Below are 26,765 nucleotides of genomic sequence, written 5' to 3' on the forward strand. Positions count from 1 at the left end.
CACATCTATGTTGCATAATCTTCTCAGCATCCTATTCATAGCTGGTTCTTGCTTCAGAGGAACATTATAACACTGTCTTATTGCTCCAGCCTGGCTGAAAGGAAACAGAAAATATCATTGGGGTTTTTTTCTGACCTGTCACAAGATCTACCCTGACAGATTAAAAGAGAAGTCATGGACTAAACTGAATGCCACTGCAGAAGACAAGACAGGGAATTCATTAATCCATTCAGAATTTTTCATTTATTTATTTTTTCCTGCTCTTTTCTCCTACCCATTTTCAACTACTGTAGTGGTTTGGTCCAAAATACTCATTACTGTTTATCTGCTGTGAGATAAGAATTAGGAGAAATGCAAAACAGGCACCAAACTTGAAAGAATATAAAGAAGTTTATTAACAGACCTAAAAGAAGAAAAAAAAAAAAATATACCACCTTCAGAACTCTCCTCCTCCCCCCACCTTCCTCCCTTCTCCCACTGACAATGTGAAAAGACAACCTTTAAGATGTTCAGTCTGTTTACCACTGCCATAATAACCTTGTTCAGTCCATTTAGAAAGAGAAGTCTCTTCTTGCTCATGCTATGAAAACATTATCACAACGAGACAGCCGCCCACTTCCAAATATTGTTCAGTCCATTTAGGAAGAGGAGTCTCTCTGCCTGCGTGTGAGTCCCTTCCCCCGACTTGCAGCTTTTCCCGCAACTGCTTTCGAGGGTCCACTCTTGAAGTTTTCTGGGGTACAATTTTAAGGTTGAGCCGTTCAGAAACAAAAACAGAGGCCCTTCTCCTTCCCTGGGAGCAAAGGGTCTTCCTCATCTTCATCGTTAGGACTATCTCTGGGAGCATCTCTAGGAACTGAGGTTTTCTCCTTTCCCATTTGGAGCAAAAGTCCTCATCTGGTTCATCTCTAGGGACTGAGGTTTTCTCCTTTCCTGTTTGGAGCAAAAGTCCTCATCAGGTTCATCTCTCCCTGTCCAAACTTCTCATGAAATTACAGCTGCGTCAGCCTCTGCCTATCTCAGCACAGGTGCTTCTGCTCACGAGTTGAACACTCCACCCCCCAGATCTTCATGAAATTACAACGGGATACTCTGATATATCATAGCTTCACAACAGAATTTCAGCTTTAAGCATCTCCTCTCTCTCTTCCCTCAGGTTTTCAGCTCTTCACAGCAATAAAAGGGTTACTCTCACCTCGGCCTTGCAGCTTTGCAGCTGGAATGTTGAATTTTTCTTATCGCAGTGGAGAGGGGGGAGAGCCGAGCCGCTCCGGCTGCCCACGGCAAGGCAGTGGGGGGGGTTCCACAGCTGGAACAGGTCCATGGCTTCAGGATGGCCGTGGCCCGGCCCGGCCTGGCCCAAGCAGGGCCTGGCTGGGCCCGCTGGCCCTCACACGGGGCCCGCAGCCGCCTGTCCCAGCGCCGGAAACGAGAGAGAGCTTGGGGGGGGAGGTTTGCCTGTTCTTAAGTGTGGATCACAGAGGTGATCACAACTTTAAGTGGCTAAGAGAATTGTCCATATTCAAACTGGCCAGCTGATAGGTTCTATCAGTTCCCAGAGGAAACTGTAAGCACCCCTTAGCAAGGACGTCCCTTCCGGGACTATGCTTGCTAACCTATGACAACTACCCTGCTATGATGCTGGTGATATAAGCAGAGTGACATGTCCCAGGCACTTCAAAAACCCTATCCAGCTACTTTAGTGCCCAGATGAAACACAGTTATGATTCCACTTTTGCTAGACATCAGATGTACTTTCAGGGGAGGGCTGATGTGTGACTGCTTGTGAGAAGCACAGGGAAAGGGGAGCCATGGCCCACAACAGAAAGAGCTTCCCAGTGAGTATGGCCAGCAGGCAGCTCCTGGTTACAATCCCTTTTGCTGGAATAAAAGCCTTCTTACTAGAGCTCCAGCAAATTTTACATATTTCATGCCATTCACTGCAACAGAAAAAAAAATCAGTAGGCAGGCCGCCACTGAGATGTCTAAAGTGTTATGTGTTTACCAATCTGAACCTTTTCTCTACGTTTTGGATTCTGAGTTTAAGAGAGTCTGTCTGATAAAATGTGCTGCAATAATACCACTGGTAGAATTAAAAGGGATCCCTTTGAAAGAAAGTTGTACACAAAACCAGTAGGATCACGGAAGCAAGCGCCTAGGGGCCTTATAAGCTGAGCTGGTCCATACAGGAGAACGTGGCATTTTTGATGCTGGTCATCAAACGTGCAATTCATAAGTGTGAAGGAGCATTTTCTATATATCCCTGTGTGTGTGTGTTGTGAATGGAAGAATGGCTTTTACACAGCTAAAAGTTTTACCCAGATTTATGTCATCATTATCTAAAAAGCAAATTTTTCACCATGCCTGAGGACTCAAACTCAGGTTTTGTATTGAAATATGTTCATAAAAGTTCAGGTACTTCTCTTTGTACTTTTCTTTGTATCAGCCTTTCTCTTCTTCAGGCCCTTTTCTGGTAAGTATAATTCAAGCACAGCATATCATGCACTATTTAGGTGACTAAAAAGGGACAACTGCACAGTAATCCTGAAAGAGGCATGGGTTGGGGATTGCTTTGGGATCCAATTGATATAATTTCATGTCTCCAGAAGAGTAGCAATAATCTGAGTGTGCAAAGAAATGTTAGGAATGATAGTTCTTGTTGTCTTACACATTGAAGATAGTATTGTTGGAGCAAAGCTGCACATTCTGCCTTTGCAGCACCACTCAAAACCTTCGAAATTTCCTCTGGGAAGAGACAAACAGTATCATAAGTCTTAGGAAAAATGAAGAAAAACTATGAACAGAGGAAAAAAAGACACTAAAGTGCAAGGTTCTTCCATGCTTTTGCTTGGTTTGCTGAAGAGAACAGATAGATGTGTGGAAACACCCTGCTGAAATGCGTGTCTGTTTTCTCAAAAGTCTGGAAGCAATAGATTTACAGCATACAAATTGCTTCTTACTTGTTTGTCTGAAGCTAAATAGAATTGTAGTCCATCATCATTGGCTACGACCACTCTTATCCACAAAGTACGGTAACAACTATGCTCTGGTGGGATATGAACATGTTGGAGTGAGTTAACAATAACAAATTCCCTGAAAGTAAAATTCTAAAAGCCTGAGTTTGTGAATCAGCTTTCATGGCAAACTGGAAACTTTTCATTCCTAGAAAAGTATGTCAGTCATGTATTTTTCTCCCTCTTAGTTTAATAACCACTCTTCAGACATGAACTTCTCTGTTAATGTAAGGAAGGCACTTGTCTGAAAATCCAGGTGTTAGCCATCGGTTTGTAAGTACAAACAAAGGCTCTACCTATCTATCTATCTAGATGTGGGGTGTGCCCAGCTGCTGCCCTGGAGGGATCTCTGCTGAGATTTCGCAATTGCCCAGCAGGACTCCCTGGAAAGGCAACCACTTTTTTGGTCAAGGCGAGAAAAGACAGACCCACAATCCTTTAGGAGACCCTACGCAGATCCTTTGTAACCCATTGGCCTTCACCCACCCCCTGTATCCCTATAAGAGCAAGTCCTCTGCCCCTGTGGGACAGAGAGAGCTCTCGTCCCTGGCCTCCCTTCGCCGGAGGGGACCCACAATAAAGCTCCCTTCGTGCGGAACCAGCCACACGAGCCTCTTGTCTCTTTCTCTGGTCTGGCTTGGCCTGGAGGCTGCCCTGCAGAGCTGAGCTGGAATCACGAGCTGATATCACTAAAGAGCTGACAGTCTCTGCAAGGGCCCCTCAGCCAGCAGCTGGGGAAGACACCAGACCTCGGGAAGGCGATTCCTTTTGGGACCATCTCCCCGGACTGGTCAACTCTTCCTGGGTCAGAGCTGCTGACCCCATCTCCAGTTGTAATATCTAGACACACAGATATTTAGATAGATAAAGATAAATATTTAAGCTTAGCAGTTTTTTTGTGCTGTGTCTCTGAACTAGGAGCAGCCCATTTCTTACATTAGTTAGTCTTTTGAAAAACATCTCCTTGTCACACTGGAAATCATTCCTGCAATCTTAATGAGTCTATTTCTTGTTTTCTTCTAGAAAGAATGCAATGGCTAGAGCCTGACATCTGGTCAAACTTTTTACTTGACTTGATCTCTCTGTAGGATTAACATTTGGCATTTGGCAGGAGAAAATCTTTTGACATAGATCTAACTCTCTTCTAGAAGGTGACACCTAGCAGGAGGATGCTGACTTGGGAGACTGACGTTTCTTTTTCAGATATCAGCCATTCAGAGTTTTTTTTTGTTGTTGTTGGTTGGTTTGTTTGTTTGTTTGTTTTTTCCCACAAAGTAAATCAAATCCACAGTAGAAATTTAATTGTAAGCACAGGGGGCAGAGCATGGCATACCTTGGATTCCAACTTGTGTCTTTTAGTCAACTGCTTCTTTTCCTAGATACTTCCCTCCCACTCCCCCTCAGCCCCCTAATAAATAGGAATTTTCAGTTATATTTTCATATATGTGCTGGAGATCAGATTGTACAAGCTCTCTGTTGCTAAATTAAATACTTGTTTAAAGCCGTCCCACATGACTAATTTTAGGGGGTTCTTTAGTGCTACACATGCTAATTTTCATATTTAATATCTCTGTACCTTGACGTCTGTATTGGATTGGCACGGCCTGGTTTTAGGCAGCAGGGGGGACACAAAGATGCCTCCTGTGAGGAAGCTGCTGGAAGCTTCCCACCATGGCTGGCAGAGCCAATGCTGATGGCTCTGAAGGTGGACATGCTGCTGGCCAAAACTGGGCCAGTGAGAGAGGTTGGTAACACCTCTGTGATGACATATCTAAGAAGAAAATCAAAGCAAAGTCACAAGATTTTGGATTCCAGCCAGAGAAGAGGAGGAGGTGAGAACACGTGAGGGAAACAACACGGCAACACCAGGGTCAGTGGAGAAGCAGGGGCAGGAGGTGCTCCAGGAGCCGGAGCCGAGGTTCCTCTGCAGGCCGTGGTGCAGCCCATGGTGAAGCCGCTGTGCCCCTGCAGCCCATGGATCCACGGGGGATGCAGAGATCCACCCGCAGCCCGTGGCGAGGTGCCCGTGCCGGAGCGGGTGGATGCCTGGAGGGGGCTGTGATCCAGCGGGAGACCCGGTGCAGAGAGAGGGCCCTGCTTCCAGGCGGGAGCAGCCTGGCCTTGGAGGGCTGCACCCCGTGGGAAGAGAGAGCCCCGGCGCTGCAGTTTGGGAGGGCTGTGGGCCCGTGGGAGGGGCTCAGGCTGCAGCAGGGGCGGTGGGGCTGCTGCTCCTGAGAGCGGACCCACGCCAGGGAAGTTCAGGAGAACTGTCTCCCGTGGGAGGGACCCACGGCCTCACAGGGGAAGACTCCTCTCCCGGAGCAGCGGAAGGGAATCTCGGTGATGGACTGACCAAGCCCCCATGTCCTGTCTCCCTGCATGTGGGAAGGAGGGAGGGGCTGGGGGAAAAAAGGTGTTCTAAGGGCTTATTTTATTCTCATTATCCTCCTCTGATTCTGTTAGTCATAAATTCACTGTACAGCTTAAGTTGAGCCTGTTTCACCCTTGAAGTGTTTCTCCCGGTCCTTATCTCGCTCATGAAGCATTTGTTAATTTTCTTTCCTTTTCCCTCCTCTGCTCGGCTGTGGCAGGGAAGGGTGAGCGAGCGGCTCTCCTGGGTGCCTGGCGTTGGGCCAGCGTCAAACCACGACAACATCTCACCTTTAGAATAAAGATAATGCTCTGCAGGAAAAAAAATTAATAGAGAAATAGCTTATATAGCTATTATGAGTTGTGTAAGTAATTCTGTCCCGATATTGCACTTTTTTTTTAAACAGCAACTAGATTCCATATTAATTTTTTTATTATATTACAGAGGTTTTGTTAGTAATTTTTGCACAACTATATTCAATTTATATTGAACCATCACACATCCATTTTTATTAAATTCTGTCCTTTCTACTCTAAAGGACATGAAAACATTTATTGTACTTTTTTCATCCTGCAGCCTTGATTTTCTTATTCTCCTGAACTTTCCATGATCTCTAGACCTTTTATAAGTTTTTTTACATATCCTTGTTCTGAAATCCACCTTTCTTCCCTCTTCCTCAGACTTTCAAAAAAAATTTTTACGCAGCAGGCACTTCTGTATATTTACAGGAAACAGATGATTGGTTTGCTTCTTGCCGCTTGAGCTGTTTTACTACAGTTTCAGTGATACAGCAATTGCTGAGCACTATGGGAGTTGATACTTGTTTCTTCTATATACTTGTTTGTATATCTTCCCCAGCCCTATGCATAAAATATACCAATGTATATTGGTATATACCAACATAAATGTGAATGTCATATGCAAGAACTTAACTCACTCTAAATTTACTAAGATATATTTCCTTTGAAGTTTCTTATATTCTTTTCACAGAAAAATATTAAGTGAAAACTTAAAAAGCAAACTCAGATTCTTTAAGGCACTTCTGAAGTTTGTTTCACAAGTAAACATTTCTTTAAAATTTATGCCTCTTTTCATTTTCCTTTTCTAGAACTTTCGTAACCAATACTTCTTCATTTTTTATGATTTCCCAGTGTGTGACAGAAATAATCAGTGCTGAAGCAGGCTTCAGCATTTAATTGGAAGAAATACTTACTGTTTCATTTTTCAGAGTTCACAAAACCCCAAGACTTTTATCAGCTTATGCAGGTTTGCCGCATGACTTCATCTTTAAAAATACAAATATGCACATTTATTAAACCTTTATTTAGTTCCAAAGGAAGACTTATGTTGATAACTATTCATTTCAGATATGTGTGCAAATAATCAACAAAATTTTTTGTACATATCCTTTTAGTGTTTCCTATAAACTTTAATGCATTGCATTTCTTTAAAATTATTTCCCCCCCTGCATTTAGTACTGTAATCACATTAAGAATTGGCAAAACTCCAGCTAAAGGAACTACAGATCTTTTCCTTCCTTAAGGAAGAGTCCTTAAAATTTAATGGCAATGTAATTTAGCTCCCTTTGAAGGCACAGTTGCAAGTGTTTAGAAAATAACTAAGGTTTTGTTATTTGCTTTGCTTTGTTGATAACATTTCCTTAGAAGCTGGGAAATAAGGACTCTTAACCTAAGAATTTATTTTCATTTGCAAAACATAACTTGCTTTATTTATGTTCTTAATTGTAGTTTAAATTAACATATTTAATTTCCTGGAGCATTTAATAATTCACTAATGTTGCGTCAACAAAAGAAATAAACTGATTTTTCTCCATAGATCTTGTCAGAAAGACCTGTCCTTTCAAGATGAAACCAGTAGATGTGTCTTTTCAGATAAAAATTTGGTACTGAATTTCAAAGTAACTACTGTAGCAGTTACTGTCACATGTGGCTCCCTTGAAGTCAGTTGAACATCCACAGCCAGTGTGATCTACCTGCGTGCCTCTCATGATGGGACCATGGCTTCTGTTTGTAAAAGATGTTTCTGCCCATCAGCAGTTGGTTTTAAGGCAGTTTTTGGTTTTTGTTTGGAAGAGCTAAGTGCACTGGTAAGCTCAGTGCTCTAATAATAATTTGGTTGAGTGTTTCATTTTCTCCTCCCATTTTATTCAGTTTTGAGTGGGAATGCAACTAAGCATAATGTATATTTATAATTAAAAAAGAAAGTTAGTGGGTTTTTTTAGTCAAATTTAAACTGTTCTTAGAACAGTGGAAGGTAATTGATGACTGTCCTTGGTGAGGACCGAACAGTTTCAGTAATCCTTATTAATTTGCATAAAAACTGATGGGACATTTTCTTCAAAAAAACCCCAAACATTTCTTTTTTAATAACTCTAGATCCAGATTTGTCTTAGGATTTATTAATGTGAGTGTTATAAATCATGTAACATGGGGTTTTCTAAAACTGGAGAAAAAAAGAGCTGAATAAAACTTAGGTGTCACATCTGGAAATGTTAAGAACTTTCTGCTGGCTTGCTTTTGAGGTAGGTGAGAGGGAATAAAACTCTAGCTCCAGGGCTCTTCTGCCTCAGGTGTGATATATATCATTCTCACATATGTGAGGTAAAATCTGCATTTACCCACCCAGTAACATAGGCATTTACCCACCCCCCAAACGGTGAAATTAGATTCATTAATAATAGCCAGTTTTACTCACTGATTGTCACAGACTAGCATACTGCTGTTGTTTTTCTGAAATATCGAGTACATTTCTAAATGATTGAAGAGCTGTTAAGAACAGATTGTTCTTAATGATAAGTTCTGCAAATTCTTTATTAAGCCAAGTCTAGGCATTAACAGACAGGTTCACTTCAAAGGAACCTCTGTGCTTCACTACAGCTGGAGGGAACCTCACTGGCTTTTCAGTGCACATCGTCCTTTTCTGCTCCAAGCTGAGTGTATTTTTATGCCTTCAGCTGTGCAATAGTGAAGAAGACAGCTATAAGGCTGAAACCACAGGTCTGTTTTCATAAAGTCTTAGCAAGTGGCTGAATTTTACAGTTTAGTCTCCGCCCTCAAGTTTGAAGCACTGAGCTTTTGATGGCTCTTATGTGTCTATGGGCATGCTTCAGTGATTATGAAGCTGTCTGTATTTTACTACAGATAAATATAGATAGATTGCTTATTTTTCATTCTGGTCTTCTCAAATGTTCTTTTTCACTGTCCTTTTGCTTTGTTAACTAAAGACTCTGAAGGAACAAACAGGAACTGTTTCTCAACAGTTTTTCCATGGTGCTGAAGAGTTCTATAAGTAAAAAAAGTTAATCTAGCCAAATCTGGTTAGATTCTCCTTAAGTACACCTAAAAATCTCAATAAGGCATTATTCAGATACCTTCCTTAGGAATTAGAGGTGATAAGAATAACTGAGTTTAACACTGAAGATTGTGAAAGGGAGTATTCAGTCCTGACATCCAGGTGGATATTTTGCTCAAGACTTCCAACTTCCTAATTTTCTCCTTTCATTTTACCTGAGTAAATCAAAGACAGAAGCTCAAGACAGATTTAAAAATAAAGAAATAAATTTTAAAAGTCTGTGCTGTGGTAAAAGGATACTGTTCCTCGGACATTCTCTATCTTTTGTTTATGGCTAAAGCATTGGTCTGATATTCTGAAGAAACTGATATATTAGTCCCAGGTCTCTGCTATCACCTTACAAAAATACTGTGGCCTTTCCTTTCCTTCTCCGTGAAACTATAATCCTACTTCAGACTTGATATTAAAGCATTATCATCTGGTTTGCCTAATTTGATTATCTTCAAGGCATGAGCTGTGTCCTACTCTGTCTGGTGGTAAAAGCATAGAAGCACTCTCATATGGCTGAGCTCCTCAGCCCTGCAATAAGAAAAATGATATGTACCATATACTGAAGGATCACATTTGATTTTTGCCCACAGACAGAGATATTCAGATAAGGCAAGGAAGATGTAATTCCCATTAATTTTTACAATTTAATCTGAAATTCAAAAATTGACAATAATGGCTCCTCTTCAGTTGTCAGGGAGTCAGAATTTAAATGCAACATAACAATTTAAATTATAACATTAACAATGGCAAGGAGGTATCTAGAGAGTTTTCCAGCCCAGCAGAGTGTGGGTGTATCTTGGCCCTTGATTTCAAAGACATACGGTCATGTAGTGAAAATCCCACACCATGCCTACCTGCATATCTTCAAGCACTTTTTAAAATGTGGCACTAAAATGCTCTCTAAGTATCAGTGAGATGTCAGGGTACATTGCTGACAGTACCAGCTCTTCCCTAATACCATGGATGAAGATTTGAGGCAGCTCTTAAACATTGTTGTAAAACTTGTTCTCAGTGTAATAAAGTCCTTCACAAGTGGTTAAACAGGACTTTTGCATGATCTGTGGAAATATTCTGAGTACTTTTGTATGAAAAGTAGGGCAACTGTTTAGGAAGATTGTTGACATTCATAAACATATTCCTTCTGTGAGTGCAATTTTAAAACTGCTGTTATAAAATTCATGACTATAAAAAATAAGTCAATTTAAGGGCTTTCCTCCACATTCTTATGGAACAAAAGTGGTTAGCAATCAAGTTAGTAATTTAGTAATTATTAATTTAGTAAATCTATTAATTTGGTAATAAAATTCTGGATCAAGGTCACACAGAGTAATTAAGAAAGATATTTTCTAGCCTGTAGGCAAGAGAAAAATATCCATCAGAATAAAAAATGATGCAGAATGAAGTTCAAGTACAGGAGAAAATGAAGCATAATTGTTTTCAGCAAAAGAAACAGGTAGCACAATAATTTTAAGCAAAGGAAGCAGGAAGCACTGATGCTTCTTTTGCAGTCACACTCTTCTCTTAGGACACCTGTTAATGAATGGATAGTTGTGAAATTTTTGGTTTACCATAGGGATATGGAGTAACAGAGGCAGATGAGAAGAGTCTTGTAACCAGAAGTTAATTGATTATATGCCATTCTGCAAAAAAAGACATTTATAGGCAACCTCTTGTACAACTCAGTGAGTGCTCTAGCCTGAGTAGATAATCTATAAAGCTAGAAGGCATAATATTTTCCTTTATCAGAGGAGATTTCTTACAATAGCCAAGTCTGCATTTTTCCAGTGAAAGTTCATCGTGTCAATGCTAGTTTCAAGGACCTTCAGATCTCAAATCAACATATCAAAATTCTGTATAGGAAGAGGATGATTCTTCACTGATCACTCTGAACAATTTAAACTCTGGAGTGCTAAAAGGAGTCTTAGTCTGTCTAGTCCTTCTAGTTCTCTTTCTGACTTAATTTTTTATCAGTTAAGCTTCAGATAGAGTATAGCCCTCCTGTGCTATGCACTGTACCTTTGCATTGGGACTAACTGTAATAAGAAATCTTTAGAATGAATATCTTTTCTCCCTAATTCAACATTACAGGTGAAAATGTATAAAGAAGCCAGTGAGCACTTTCTTTAAAAGAAATGTAAGTTTTTGCACTAGGAGTTGATTCTGTGATGTAGAAGTCTCAGCTGCAGCTTTGCAGATTTTTCTCTGGTGTGATATTGATAACATAAAAGAAACAGAGAGGTTTTACTTATTAATAAAATTTCATGAAGCTTTTGTCTAACTTGGACTGTTTCTGCTTGGCCTTGAAAAGGCACCAAGGTATCTACATATCCTTTTCTAGGAACACAAAAGAAGAAGAAAGTCTCCTTGCTAATAAAATGGGAGCATTGAAACTTCAGATGCAGATCCTGTAATTTCCTCGGTGGTTGAGAATGTCTTAGGATCACAGATGCAGGTGTTTAAAAAACTTTCCTAGTGTGACATCTGTGCTATAAAGGACCTAAATGTGTGTCAAGTAGGGAAGTTCAGGAAGAACATTGAGTACTAAAAAATCTGATCTGCATTCAGGTTTACCAAACTGTGTTTGTTACTAGAACAGCTGTGTTATCAATGTTATATAAGACAAATACATTCTGCACTCATGTCACACCCTTAAGAGAGGTTACAGTAACGAAGAGGTGTAATGAAGAGAAGAGGAAGGGAAGAGGAAGAGAAGAGAAGAGAATGGAATAGTGTATTGACAGTAGTGTCTCATGACAAGATTCTGGCAGTGGGGGAGAGGGCTACAGAGATGGTTTCTGTGCGAAGCTGCTGGAAGGTTCCCCCATGTCCCACAGAGTCAAGGCCAGCTGGCTCCAAGCTGAAGTCATTGCTGGCCAAGATCAAATCCATCAGCAACTGTGGTAGCTAGTCTAAGGTAACATATTAGAGAAGGAAAAAAAATATGCTACTGTGCAGAAGTAATGGCACTCACAGAAGAGAATAGTGAGAATATGTGGGAAGAACAGCTCTGCAGACACCAATGCCAGTGAAGAAGGCGGGGAGGAGGTGCTTCAGGTGCCAGAGCTGAGATTCCCCTTAAGCCCGTGGTGCAGACCATGGTGAGGCAGAATGTGACCCTGCAGCCCATGGGGGTCCATAGTGAAGAAAAGATCCACCTGTGGCCCATGGAAGATCACAGTGGATGCCTGAAAGAAGGCTTTGATCTCTGGGAAGCCCACACTGGAGCAGATTTACTGGTAGGGCTTGTGACCCATGGGGGACCTATGCTGGAGCAGCCTGTTCCTGAAGGACTGCATCCATAGAAAGGGACCCACACTGGAGCAGCTCATGAAGAACTGTAACACATGGAAGGACTAACATTGGGAAGTTGATGGAAGACTGTAGGGAGCATGCTGGAGCAGGGGAAGGAGTCCTCACCTTGAGGAAGTAGTAGCAGTGGAAACAACCTGAGATGAACTGACCATAATCCCTCGTCCCTATCTCCCTGTCCTGCTGGAGGGAGGAGGTAGGGAATCATGAATAAAGTTAAGCCTGGGAAGTAGGGATGAGTGGAGAGAGGTATTTTAGAGATTTGTTTTACTTCTCATTATCCTGCTTTGGTTTTGATTGGTAATAAATTCAACTAATTTCCCTAAGTTGGGTCTATTTTGTCCTGGACAGTAATTGGTGAATGATCTCTCACTGTCTCACTGTCTTTATCTCAACTCATAACTTTTTGTTTTATTTTCCTCTCTCCTGTCCAGCTGGGGAGGGGAGTAATAGCATGGCTTTTGTGGGCTTGGGATCCATCCAGGGTCAAGTCACCACGAATGAAATATTCAAGTTGGAAGGGGCCTGCAATAATCATCCATTACAACTGTCCAGTCACTCAGAGTCAACCAAAAGTTAAAGCATGGTATTAAGGGCATTGACCAAATGTCTCTTGAACACCAACAGACATAGATAGGGCTTTGACCACCTCTCTAGATAGTCTCTTCCAGTGTTTGATCACCCTTTCAGTAATGTCCATTACAAACCACCCCTGATACAGCTTTGATCCATTTCTACATGCCCTATTACTGGATCCTAGAGGAAAGATCTCAGCACCTCCCTCTCTACTCCCCTTCCTCAGGAATCTGTGGAGAGCAGTGAGGTCAGCCTCAGCCTCCATTTCTGCAAATGAGACCAGTCCAGGGTCCTCAGCCACTCCTTACAGGACACAGTACCCAGCCCTTTCCTCAGCTTTGGTGCCCTCCTCTGGATACAATCAAGGGCCAGCACGTCCTTCTCAAACGGAGTGACCCAGCACAGACACAACAGTCAACTCAGGCCACACCAGTGCTGAATACAGCAGGATAATCTTCTCTCTGACTGCCTGGCTGTGCTGTGTTTGATGCCTCCCAGGACGCAGTTTGCCCTCTTGGCTGCCCCAGGCACACTGCTGGCTCACAGTGATCCTGCTGCCAACCAGCACCCCAGATCCTGTTCTGCAGGGCTGATCTCCAGCCACTCTCCCAGTTTGTACTTGTGTCCAGAGTTAGCCCACCTAAAGTGCAGAATCCCACATTTGGTCTTGCTAAATTTCATGCCACTGGTGATTGCTTAATGCTCCAATCTAGCTAGATATCCTGGAAGGTCTCTTGGGAGAGTCAACACCTCACAGTTTGGTGTCATCAGCCAATTTGTGTGTTTCTAGTCCCTATATCCACATCACTGATGAAGACACTGAACAAACTGCCTCTAGAACAGAACTGTGAATCATCACCTTATATTGCCAATTCTTTACATTAACTTTGTGCGTAGATAGATCATCAGCACTGTCCCATGATCTTATGCACAGACATGCTTTATTTTCATTTAGATCAGCAGGAACACCCAATACAATGCTTACTTGGACTTTTTGTGTTGTTTAGGAGGAGAGGTTATCAGATTACATTAGAATGGCATAGGGAGATGATGTGTTACTTATAAAATTAACTGTTGCATAGACAAATAAACTGCATTTGAATTAGTTTAAAGGTGGGGTAAGTGTACATTAGTTTTATGATCAGTGTGTTTTGTCATATAATTGCAGTACCACTTGCAAACCCCCAGCTGCTCTTATCATAGAAATGGAGTTTCAATATCATACACTGATCCATCTGCAAGACAAAAAAGCAACATCCCCTCCTAAGACAAAACAAAACAAAAAAGACCAACAGTGCTATTACCAGGGATCTTTGATAATTTTAGAATTATATTAATGAGCAGAAAGTAATTAGACTACTGATTTGCCCTGGCCAGAGACTGCAGTGACGAAAAGTGTAAATTAAACATGAGGTAAAGAGAGCTCTAAACATCAATTACAATATCCCCATCTTTTCTTCCTTGTAAGCTATTGTTCTGTCATTTGTGTGTCATTTGGGAGTTAATTAATCAAACAGAATGTGAACTCTCTTTTGTTCTTCACTGTGCTCAGGACCAGGTTGCCCTGTTACTGTAAGGAACCTTCCCAGTGCCTGTCTCTTTGAATAAACAGATGATACAGAACAGAGGATGGCAGCACTGATCTTTTTTGAGAGTGCTGGGGCTGTGTCTATTGTAGGATGCACAGAAGGGATCTGAAATGGTTTCTAACTAATGCTGAATTTGAATATAGAGACTGAGCCTGCAATAGCAGGAAAGACAACCATATGCAGTGCAGGCTGAGCAGTACTGTATTTACTGATGTCTCTGAATAACTTAGATAATCCTGAGATTGCCAAGTCGTTATTGAGGGTTTCTGAGGTCTCTGCTGCAGTTTAAGAAGAAAACAAGACACCTGTTATATTAGAAAAGAACACTAGAAAATGATATAAAGGTGTTTATGTCAATATTTATTTATTCATTTACATTTAAAATAAAACAGTGATATCTGTCTAGACCTCTTGGAGCAGTGACAAGCAGTATGATCAGTAAATCTTTGCAGGGCTGAAATTACTTTTTCAGCAGAAACACAGCTACCCTCTTCTCCTTTTGTCATGGCACAAAGCATTACTCTGCTCAACTTACAGGCTACTACAATACTGGAGCTCTAAGTAGATGCTTACATTTTCGCTCCAATGATTTAAGGCTTTTAAAATCCTGGTGTTTACTTCTCTATGAAAATGGTTTTTTGAGGATGTTTATGGTTAGGACTTTTATTAGGCATTGGAGACTTTTGTTTCCATGGTTGTTTGTAAACAAACAACGAACAGAAGAATGACACCAAATTCAAAATACCACAACAATGATGGTACATATATGCTACTTTATGTTTCAGGAGTATTTCAATAATGAGAATTGTGCCAAAAAGGGAAAGAGCTAAAGTTATATGCATTCATAAGAAATGCTAATAATTCTGTAAGGGATTTAAATAAAGGCTTTTAGTAGCATATCTGCTATTTTGAAACCACTTGAATTTGTTAAATAAAAGAAGTTCTTCTCCTCATTAACCTTGTCTTGATTTCTTTCCTCTGGCACTGCCTGTCCAGACATCTCAACACACGTCAGGGATGCAGAAGAAGCATGATCTCTGTTTTAAAGATGAAAAAAATGTGGCACAGAGAGTTTACAGAGACAGATGTTACACTGTTGGTACAACTCTACTCACTTAGTGGAAAAAATAATTCCTGAAATCTGGGGTATTTCAAATGTGCATGCTTTAAAAAGTTAAAATTTGGTGTTCTTAGGTTTTGGTTCTGACTGCTGAAGATCTCTGAATGGATTATGAACTGTTACACTGCAGAAGTCCTAAGTTTTGGCTGGGTCCAGGTTAAAGATGTGCATATTATCCCACAGGATGGTTGTAATTGCTAAAAGTGAAGCGGTACTTGTCACTGTACTTGCTTAGACCAGCTCTCACCTCCGGGTGACCCAGGAGGAAATTGAGACACAAAGTATAAGTGGATGTGTCAGGATTACTTGGGGAAACTGCCCTCAGGATTTACAACACCTGACTCTGAGCCCTGAAGCCTTCCTGAGCATTGGCCTGTGACTGTGTAGATACTCCTGGTCTTTCTTTTTGTCCAAATCTTTCTTATATATGAGCCATCATGGGTGCAAGAGGAAAAACTGTGAAAATGCAGGATAGTTGCAAGAAAATGGTAAGGATTAAAACCTGTTGGGACCCTGTTGCTCCTGCCCAAGATGGGGAAGGAAGTTACCATGAAGCTTTGCTGACATAGAAGATGTCTCCCTCTGGGCAAGGAAAGATTTTGAACTAGATAATAATATTAGTATTAATATCAACAGTAACAAAACCACCACCAACAACAATAAAATGACAACAACAGCAATAGTAATAATAATAATAGCAGCAGGGCTTTATTAAAAAGAAGCTTTTGTCAGGTGAATTAAACGTGTGAGCACTAAAGATCTATTGAGCATAGGCAAGGATATAAAACAAGTCAAAATATTCAGAAAAGCTTCCTAACATGCAGCAGTGTTACCATGGCAACAAGAACTTAAACTCCCTCTAGGTGAGGTTGCCCCCTTTCTTGCCTCATTCACTTAGCAAAGTAGTAAAGACAGGGGGCAGTTCTCAGGGATGATAAGTATTGATAGCAAACTCAAAGAATCTCCTGAAATGCTTTGTAAACCTCTGTGATGAACAGTTTTACATCCACACTGAAAAAATATGGAACAACCCTTTTAATGTTTTGCTGAATCTTTAGCAATTTGACATCCTCTGAAAGATGCCATGCCATACAATTTCTAAAGTAATAATTTTCCCTAGATTAGAGATGCATGATAAGGACTTATTAGCTATGCAGCTCTCAGTAGAAGTGAAGGGAATAGCTGAAATTTTTTAGATATAAAGCTGTGCAAACACACAGTCTGGTATTTTTATTGTTGACCATTCTATTCTTCTAGACTAGATTTTTGTGCAATATTTATCTTAAAATAGGAAAACCTGTATTGAAACAGTTTATCCGCTAGCAGAGTGAGAGACGTAACACCACACAACCCACAGGAGCTGCCTTTGGCGGTTGTTTCACATCTTGTACAGTCCACTGATCAACCCTGTCACTTACAGAGGAGCTTAAGAAAACATACCAACAACTACAAATGCTATGTCACAGCTTTTCTACATAAGTATAACTAGGACCAGAAGAACACTTCCAGAAGAGATTCATAGAGAAATCCTCCCTTAGATTACCTCCTGACTCTTGAGATAGGATGTCTTTTTTAGTGTAATCAGCTGAGGGAATCCATGAAGAAAGAAACTACTTTCTTGACTTAATTGAGATACAAAATTTGACATAAAAAAGACAAGATGACTTACCAATAAGAGGACTCTTACTGACAAGAGGACTGGACCTATAATTTCTCATTAAATTTGTAGCTTTCTACCCTTTCAGACATAAATCAGAGAACTAAAATTTGTTCCAGTTGAGCAGGAAACTATACAGTCTGCTAAATTCTGGTTCAATTGCAGCAAGCCAGGTAATACGGTGATTTTTCTCCTGAAGTCTAATAGTGTAATTTATTAATTTAGTTGGGAAGTTCCTAACTAATTTCTCTGTGAACCTCTCTGGTGATAAGCAATGCAGAGTTTCATCCTTTGGGGAAGAAAAAGAAGATTACTGTTGAGGAGCACATTCACTGAGGTAGCTTGTGGTGCAGCTGCAGTGGGAGCTGCAGGTTGAGCTCTGGCAAAGAGGCCATGAAGAGCTGACCCTCGGCACAACAAGGGCCCAGGGACCTGTGGCCCAGCCAGGGGACCGGACACTGAGACACGGCAGGAGCTGATGATCCCAGACCTTCCCACACTCAGACTGGTGAGGGGATAAAAGCCCAGGAGTTCCTTTGTTCTGAGTCCCTCCTCAGAGGCACCAGCTCGAGCTGTTAGTTTGTTATTTAGTTATTGCACCAAGAGGTTCTTGCTCTGGGATGGGAAACCTGGGGTCAATGCCATAAGGAAACCTGGTGTGACTGCGTGAGTGTGGGGGGTGTAGCTGGGAAGCGGCCTCGGTCCCAGCTCAGGTGGTGGGAGAGTGACTGCCAGACAGGAAAATTTCCTTAACAGCTGTCATTACGCCCGTGTCCAGGTCACAAAGATCCAGAAGAAAAGTAAGTGAACTTAATATTAAAATTTTGGCTAGCTGCCTGGTTTAAAAAAAAAAAAAAAAAAATTATTCATTTCATTTAATTTCATTTTTTTAAAAAAACCCCAAAAAATTATTTTATTTATAATATTTATGCCATAAAAAGCTATAACAAAGAAAATTCAAACACATAGTTTCCAGAGCAGAAGGAATTTTGTCCTTCTAACTTAAGGATGTTTCTACAGCATGTGTTTGGTGTGTCTGGTGGTTTTTTGCACAGATTCAGTGTTTATGCACTGTATGGCTTGTTCACACACTTTTGTCTTGGAAAGCGCAACCTGATGCATGGGAAGAGTAGTCTACAGTAGTGTGCTGCTAAAATGAATACTACTAACACTTGTGAGAAAACATGCTTGGAAAGAAGCAAGCTGTCAGGAGACCTTTTATTAATCTGGAAAACTTCTAAGACCTTACTTTAAAGCTCCTTCTCATGGAAATGCACTTTTTGTAACATTAGGAGCAAACACATCCAAATGGTGTTATTTAAAAACTATCTGAAACACTGGTTCTGCATCTTGTGCAAAATGGCAAAAGTATGTAATTAAGAAAAGGAGACCAGGAGACCATGTTATTTAACCTAGGAGGTCAAAGAAGCTGTAGTTTTTCAGGAATACCATCTTCTTGTGGAAATTTCTTTATACTGTAAACACATTATTTTTTTAATTGTGCAGTTTCAGAAAGACCTTTTCTTACTTGGGCCATTTTTTTCAGGAATGTCAATGGTGATTCGCAGTAATGGACTGATTTAGACTGAGGAGAACCTCAATTAAGTTTTTCAATGTCTCCCATGATGGAGATCCCACAGCCTTCATGTTCAGCTCCAGTCTTTGTTTACCCTGAAGAGTTAGTTCCTTGTATCTATTTACCTATAGCCCCTTATTTCTTGTGCTATAACTTGTGCTTGTTGCTCTTTATCCTTCTGTTCTGTACCTCCAAAAAGTGTGTGGCCAATTTTCTCTGTAACTCACCATATATTAGGTAGTTGAAGTTAATATTTAGATTCCTCAGCAGCTGCCTTATGCAGGTCAGTTATACTGTTCAGTCCCACCGTGTTTGTTGTGTGCTACCAGCCCTGGCTGCCTTAGGGAACCCTCTGCTAGACTCACTTCAGTGTAGCAGTGTCTTTCTGTTTCCTGGGGACATAAAACTGGATGAAGGGCTCCTGATTTGGGCTCACAAGTGCTGTGAAGGTCTGAAGCATACTTTCTTTCATGTTAGTCTGCCTGTGCCTGTCCTTTCTGTCAGCTTTCTTAGTTATAAACGTATCATGCTTCATAACCATCATATAAGATTCATGTAGATATACACCTAAAATATGTAGGCAGGCTTTGCTGACTTTTTAAAAAAAGTTCTGTATCACCTGAATGGCAGTAAAAATGTAACAGTTATTTGCAAATATGCCTTCAGATTCCTGCTGACTGACATTCCCTGGTGAACAGGGCAGTGGTGCCATATGGCATTAATACATGACATTCCCTCTGAGACATTTCAGGACCTCTGCATGCTCTTTTGACCTATTGCCCCTATTGTTTCAGGTGGGTTGAAGGCAAGAATGGTGGAGACAGCAAGGCCATGACCTTGCCTTCTGCAAACCAAAGCACATGCTACACAGTGGTAAGAAATATTTTTCCTTGATTCAACCTTAAGTGTGTGTCTTGTCATAGAATATGGGTAGAAAAACTGTATGATTACCTTCTTTCTACTGAAAAACAATGCATACTGAAACTAGTTTAGAACACAGGGAGATTGGTAATTTCAGATTCTCTGGCTGTTGCTAAAAACAGCCTATGGCCTCTAGAGCACCGAGGAGTTAGCTTGCTGGCTCTTGTTATGTCTTGCTAAATTTTCCTTCTGTTGTGCTTTTTTTGGTGAGAAGAGTGTATCAGAGCTGACACCAATATATTGCAGTGTAGATCACTATTGAAATTTCTTCTTTGGGTAGTGGGGATAAAAGGGAAGACAAAAAATTAGTGTAAAATCCCTGTCTTGCTGAGATTCAGGAAAAGTTAACATTCAGAAAATTTCCATTTTGCCATGGCTGGAAATAAGAGGGTTATGTTGCTGGAGCTGCAGTGTAATCTTCTTTTAGAACTTACCTTTTAAATCAAAGAAAGTCCTTTATCCTTTTTGTCTTTTGCTTCCTGATATTACCCATAATTAACTTTGCCATATAGTTTTAGATGAGGCCAGAAGTTTTACACTAAAAGAATGCTCATTTCTTCTTATAAGCATGCCAGGGATAATATTTTGACACTATATATGGTGTCACTTTGAAAAACTTGTAGAAAGTTGCAGCAGATGAGGGACCTTTTTCTCCCACAGAGGGCAGTGTTTATTTGCTGAACAATTTATCATTTAGCGTGTGCATTGTTATACAATGTACCCTTTCCACAAGCAAAGAGCAGAAAAGGACACTGCAAATAAGTCCTGTCTTTTTTTCTTTCTATTTTTCATTACTATTGCTGGGAGCATAAATGTCTTTTTAATGAAGATTAAAAAAAAAAAAAAAAAAGAAATAAATGTTTTCCATACCACAGAATTTGAGACAATGAAAGAGGAATTCCTTCCTACAGTAAAACTTGCTGCTGGAAATGTACAGACATGTTTAAACCTCCCAAAATTATCATACAACCTTCCTTCCTTTCACATACAGGTACATGGTGTCACCTTTCTCATCAACAAAAACCTTAGTAAATGTTATAGTGTTCTTTACTCAAGTAAATGAAGATAGAAACACTTGCCAAGTCTTATGCTTAAGTTTAGGTGGTTGTGGTCTAGGTAACATAAGTTTAGTCAGTTGCGGCATCTTACAACAAATGAGACTATCAAGTCAATTGCAGGTATGGAATTAGATATCTGGATAACTTGTTAAATATAGCAACACCACTACCCATCCCCCTCACACCCCAAAAATATTGTAGTGAAAAGAAAGCAATAAAGTACAATATTTGCATGATGCATAGACTATTTTCAGAGGTTCTATCTGATCTGGATAAGGTCTAGAGCTAAAGTACTCTCTGAAAGCTTTTACTTCAGTGAAATGGCCTAAAACCCCCAAGATCCTCAATGTAAAACAACAGTAGTGACATTTGTGCATGATATTTTATTTGGGGATCAGTTACCAGATGGTAGAACTTTGCTGTATCTTAATATATCTGTTTTCCTTAGCTGCCCATTTATTACAGACTATTCCCTGAAATTTACTTCCTAGTGCTTAAATGAAAGAGTTGATTGAAAAAGGAAAAAATTAACTGCCATGTAGAAACTTGAAAGTAGAAATTGTTTTGCAATTTTGTGCTATTTGAAGCAGAACATATTTTAATATTTGTACTAATTTTTTTAAAATACAAGAGTAATTTTAATTTTTAACCTCTTTTTAATTTGCTTTCATTTATTATTATTATTGTTGTTGTTGTTGTTATTGTTAGTAGTATTATTATTAGTATTAATTTTGGTATTATGATTATGTATTTTTCAGTCAGATAACATAAACCAAATGATAGAGAGAGGTGCTCTGTGAATTTTTTTTTTTTCTGTTTCTATATTCTCCACTACTTTTGGTAAGAATAACAAAAACCTTGACCTTGGGGAAAAAATAATAGCTTGGAGACTCTCATTTCTAAAGGAATAGATATTAATTTTTTTCAATATGTCTTGTAAAAGGTTAGGTATTTCTTTTTCACCTTTTTTAAAAAAAGACAATCAGAAAATTAGTCTTCTAGTTCTCACTCAAGTTCTTCCATGATAAAGATAATTTAATAGGTTACAGAGTGGAAGATAAAAAATATTTTGGTAAGTGGGTGAAAAATCCAGAAGCTAGAGATTTTTTTTAAACACAACTTTAAAAAAATCTAACGGCTAAGGTACTATTTTAGTTGGAAGTTCCTTCTCAAATATCAGAAATTACATTAAATAATGATTTTACAAATCACTAAAAATATATTTATCACTAAAAGCTGATATGTGTGAGAAAGAGGAATTATTTTAGTTAAAGCAATCAAAGACAATGAAATAATTTTCAGCAAAGTGCTGATTATATGTGCAGTTTTGTTCACTTCAGTTCCTGATTGTTATGCTAGCTGAAGAGAGAGACCTTGGTGCCATTCTTCAGTCAGAAATGAGGGTTCAAAAAAGGCGAATGCAGGGTCCTGCACCTGGGGAGGAACAGCCCCAGGAACCAGCACAGGCTGGGAATGACCTGCTGGAAAGCAGCTCAGTGGAGGAGCTGCGGGTCCTGCTGGACAACAAGCTCTCCATGAGCCAGCAGTGCCTTGGTGACCAAGGCCAATGACATCCTGGGGTGCCTTAGGAAGAGCATTGCCAGCAGGTTGAGGGAGGTGATCCTGCACCTCTACTCAGCCCTGGTAATGCTGCATTTGGAGTGCTGTGTCCAGTTCTGGGTACCTCAGCACAAGACAGACATGGAGCTCCTGGAGCTGGTCCAGCAGAGGGTGACAAAGATGATTGAGGGACTGGAGCATCTCTCTTATGAGGAAAGGCTGAGGGAGCTGGGCCTATTCAGCCTCAAGAAGAGACAACTGGGAGGGGACCTTATCAATATTTTTAAGTATCTAGAAGGAGGGTGTCACAGAATCACAGAAATACTGAGGTTGGAAAGGACCTTTAAGATCATCAAGTTCAACCTTTGACTGACCACCCTTGTCAATTAAAGGGTGCACTTATCCAAGTCATGGGCTGCCAGCTTTTCCAGGAAAATGCCATGGGAGACAGTATCAAATGCTTTGCTTAAGTACACATCCACAGACTTTCCCTCATCCTCAAGGTGGGTCAGTTGGTCATAAAAGAAGATCAGGTTGGTGAAGCAGGACCTGCCTTTTCTAAATCTATGCTGGCTAGGCCAGATCCCTTTGCTGTCCTGTGTGTGTGCTGCATGATCACACTCCAGATGATCTGCTCCATAACCTTCCCCAGCACTGAGGTCAAGGGGATGGAGCCAGGCTCTTCTCAGTGGTGCCAAGCAATGGGACAAGGTACAACAGGCAGAAACTGATATTTCTGAACAGAAGTTCCACCTGAATATGAGGAAGAACTTTACTGTGTGGATGATGGCACACTGGAACAGGTTGCCCAGAGAGGGTGTTGAGTCTCCCTCATTGGAGATATTCACAATCCTGTGACATGTGCTTTAGGATGACCCTGCTTGAGCAGAGAGGTTGGACCAGATAACTCTCTGTCGTGCCTTCCAACCTTACCCATTTTGTGTTTATGTGGTTCCGTGAATGGTGAAATGAAATGCCTGCTTTGATGATACACCCTCTCTGAAAGCTTGTTTTCAGCATAGATCACTTTTCTGTTCTGATTTACAAGTCAGTACCAGATATTATTTCTTTGTCAGAACTGCAGAGTTGTGCAGGAATGTAAATGCAGGAAAAGAAAACTTTCTGTCCACAATATTGCCAGACCCTCAGTACCCCAAGTGTTTTTGTTACCTAACAGAGAGTGTCCTCAGAGACAAGTGTAAGGAGCTTTGGGGTTCAGTCTGGACCGGGCGTAGACGAAGACAGTGACGAGATCTCTATAAGGAGATCTTGGGACATGCGGTTTATTGCAAAGGGCGTGGGTATAGGGGCACTGCTTAGAGCTGCAGCTGGCAGCTCTGAGCAGGCCCAGGAGAGCAAGAGAGTAAGCGGGTAAGAGAGAGAGAGAGCGAGAGGAATGAGAGTGAAGAAGAAGTAGTAAGAGTGTGTAAGAGTGGAATGGAATGGAATGGTGAAGTATTGGTTACAATACAATAAATCATCTTCTGTACTGAATATTCTAATTGTCACTAACCAATCTAATACAAGATACAAATCCTATAGCATTTACATACAGCCTATAAGAGTTCTTATATTACCATAGAGTGTTACATCTTAACTTCTAAAAACTACTCTTTGGACCCCTTCTGCTGAGCTAGTAGGGTCTGCTCTGACCCTTGGACCTGCCTGCAAGCAGAGGGTATTGTTCCATCAAGAGGGGATTACCTTCAGTCGGCCATACCATTGTTTTCCAGTTGTTCAGTAACTAAGACTTGGTATTTCAAAAGTGGCTTTCATTTCGATGTCGCCTGTAGTTTTCATATTCCCAAAATCTTTTGTCAGGCAATCATATTTATAAGGCTTTCCTGTTTCATCTTCCCCAACAGACAAGTTTTGTGCTGGTCTGTATTTGGAGAGCCCCATTCACAGGGACCACTCTGGAGAGCTTTTATATTAATTGCCATTCAGCCTTCTGGGTCCTCTGAGGGAAAAAACAATCGATAGTTGTTTGAGTTTGTTTATTCTGGCAAAAGGGAAGCTGCTGATATTTATATTAAGAAAATGTTCCCCCCCAGATCCTTGCTGTTTTGAATAAGGCATCTAAACTTGCCTGCTTGAGTGACAAAATATACCGTAACAGTTGTTCTATAACTTGTTTTGGTGTAATATTAACAGAGAATGATGCTGCTAATAAGTAAGTCTTAAACTTACCACGAGAAATATATCCTGAAACTGAAAGTGTTCCCTGCAGCAAGGAGTTAGTCATATAGATAAATCTACACCCACATGCTTTCCTTCTTTAAAACATACTGTAGAGGTGAAAAAGTCATCAATATTCTTTGTATCATTCAAAGAGTGCAAGCCAGCCCCATGGGGCTTCAGAGTCTCCAATCCCAAGCTGTACTTTTAGGCAATATTATTACAATCTCAGCAGAAAAAATCACATGGAGCAAAAAGATCCTCTTATCTTTCCTGTCTCTGTTTTTTTAACGAAGTTGTTTTAAAATTAAGTATTAGAGAATGTGCCCCTCAAATCTTTATTGTTTTGAATAAGGCATCTAAATTTGCCTGCTTGAGTGACATAACAAAATTCCTCTTAGCATCAGTGGAGTTACTTGATAGCTGTGACTACTTATAATGGGTATTCTGGGACTAATGTACTTTCTCTTACATCTTGAGATTAAAAAAACCTTCTTAACTTGTTGGAAGTTGAAAAAGCATCTGGATTTAGACGAATCATTTGATACAAAGCTTTTAAAGTAAATAATCCCTAAAAATATTATATTCGGTATTTAGCTGTGATCTATGTGTTGCTAAATTCAAAAGTCTCATTTGTGAAAAACACATCAAAAAACACTTTGAAAATGGAGAAGACAAAAGAGGAAACTGTACTGGTCAAATGTCAGCACAGAAGCTGAAGTCTCCACAATATATCCAGACCTACAGCCTAAAGGTACCTGTGGCCATTACATGAAATAAAAACAGTGCTTGGAAAAACACCTCAAAAAACAACAAACCAAATCAAAAACCAAAACAACAAAAAACAAAACAAAAACCTCAAAACAAAACAAAACTACAAGAGATGAAAATGAGTCCATTCTAAGAAGCTGCTTCAAAAAACCAAATTCACGATGATGATGACCTTTTAGTACATCTAAACATCAGCTATAAACCATACAAGAAATAAAGGAAACTTTGGACAAGCTTCCAGCATTTCCACCAATATAATAACACCAATAAACTTTACTATCAACTTCAATTGCCTCAATGAAATGGCCAAAAAAAATCTTTTAAAAGGTGTTATCAGTCAAAAGCTTTCCTGATATTGCACCATTGAAAACTCCTTATGATAACCATCTGTAAAAGGTAATTCTATAAACAGCAACAGGAAAAAAAAAATTAAACCACAACCGAAAAATGAACCCAGAACCCACCCCCAAAAACAGGTCATATGTATTAATGGGAAAAGTTTCATTTCTTGAAGAATAGAAATAAATAAAGTCTGGTTTGGCAAAAAAATAAATAGTGCCTCAAAAAAGCATGCTCATACTGAGTCAAGAAAAAAACCCCACTGTCTAAATAACTGCAGCATCTAGGGACTTTTTTCCAGGAATTTTTAGCCCACATTGTGAGGACCTAGCCTAGGTTGAATACCTCAGTGGATAAACCAGCTTTAGAAAGGCAGGTATTAAACTAGTAAACACAAAACATAAAATGTATTAAAAAAAGATTTTGTTTGCTATAGTAAAACCAAACTGCGACAGTAAAATGCATCTCAACATTCTGTACTAATACCTGTCTTCCAGTATCAGAGGCAGTGTTTTTCTCTGTTCTTGGGGGCCTTAGAGGATCAACTAGGTTTTAATAATCAGTTTGAACCTACATTACATTACTCAAAAGACATTTTGAGGTTCTTCTTTGTAAAGCCAGAGAAGATGTAGCAGTAATTACCACCTCATAATCTTGAAACATTCCTTTAGAGTATCAGTCCTCATTTCAGCAACTAGTAAACATCAGTAAGCATGTCTGTGCCAGAACAAACTCAAAACAGATCAGAGATTTGGTTTGAAGTGCAGTATGAATAACAGAGCCTTTCTTCTCTGGTGATTCTGAGTTGGCACAGGAAGGCAGCTGGGAGAACCACAAACCCATGGCTGAAACACAAAGATTAAACTTATTTCTGTTACCTTGATAACTGGGGGATCCCCGAAGCAGCAGTCGGGAAGGGATGCACAAGCAGAGACGCAGACACCATTAAACTTGGTCCTTGCTAGAGAATCACCAGTCTGCTCTTCACACAGATTTATCAAGGGTTATTTCCAGCTGCAAGGTCACTGGAGCATATTTTCAATCCTCCTACCAGTTTTCTACTTTTAACCCATTCCTTCCAATATTCCTCCTTTTTTTTTTTTTTTAAGTATGACAGCATATGCTTCAGTATCTGTGATGCTTTTTTTCTTTTACTCCCCAGATTCCCACATTGCTTTTCTTTAGCTTAAACCATTTGCTGAATTTTATTCTGGCTTTAAGAGAACTTCATTCACTTCTCTAACACACTTTTTGATTCTAAAACTCCAAAATGTTTGATCCCATAATGTTACTGAGTATGATTGTTGGTAGAGCTACAAAGAGGAAAAATTCTAATCAATTGAACCATGCCTGGCTAGTCCAG

At 40.1% G+C, this 26,765-nt stretch overlaps 1 long non-coding RNA gene across 4 annotated transcripts in view; it reads right to left on the reverse strand.

Moving 5' to 3' along the window:
* The window catches only part of LOC121658407, an 83,294-nt gene extending 56,825 nt beyond the window's left edge, over positions 1-26,469 (reverse strand). For 2 of the 4 annotated variants that reach the window (XR_006013950.1, XR_006013949.1), the window contains exon 1: positions 26,281-26,469. This is a non-coding gene — a long non-coding RNA (uncharacterized LOC121658407). The remainder of the gene's footprint in view (positions 1-26,280) is intronic. The other 2 variants (XR_006013947.1, XR_006013948.1) reach the window with 2 other exon arrangements.
* Positions 26,470-26,765: the final 296 nt, after the last annotated feature.

Source organism: Corvus kubaryi, unplaced genomic scaffold (assembly GCF_017639235.1).
Source record: "Corvus kubaryi isolate FWS band 111438036 unplaced genomic scaffold, C.kubaryi_AGA036_p1.0 split3-37296, whole genome shotgun sequence".
NCBI classification, from domain to species: domain Eukaryota; kingdom Metazoa; phylum Chordata; class Aves; order Passeriformes; family Corvidae; genus Corvus; species Corvus kubaryi.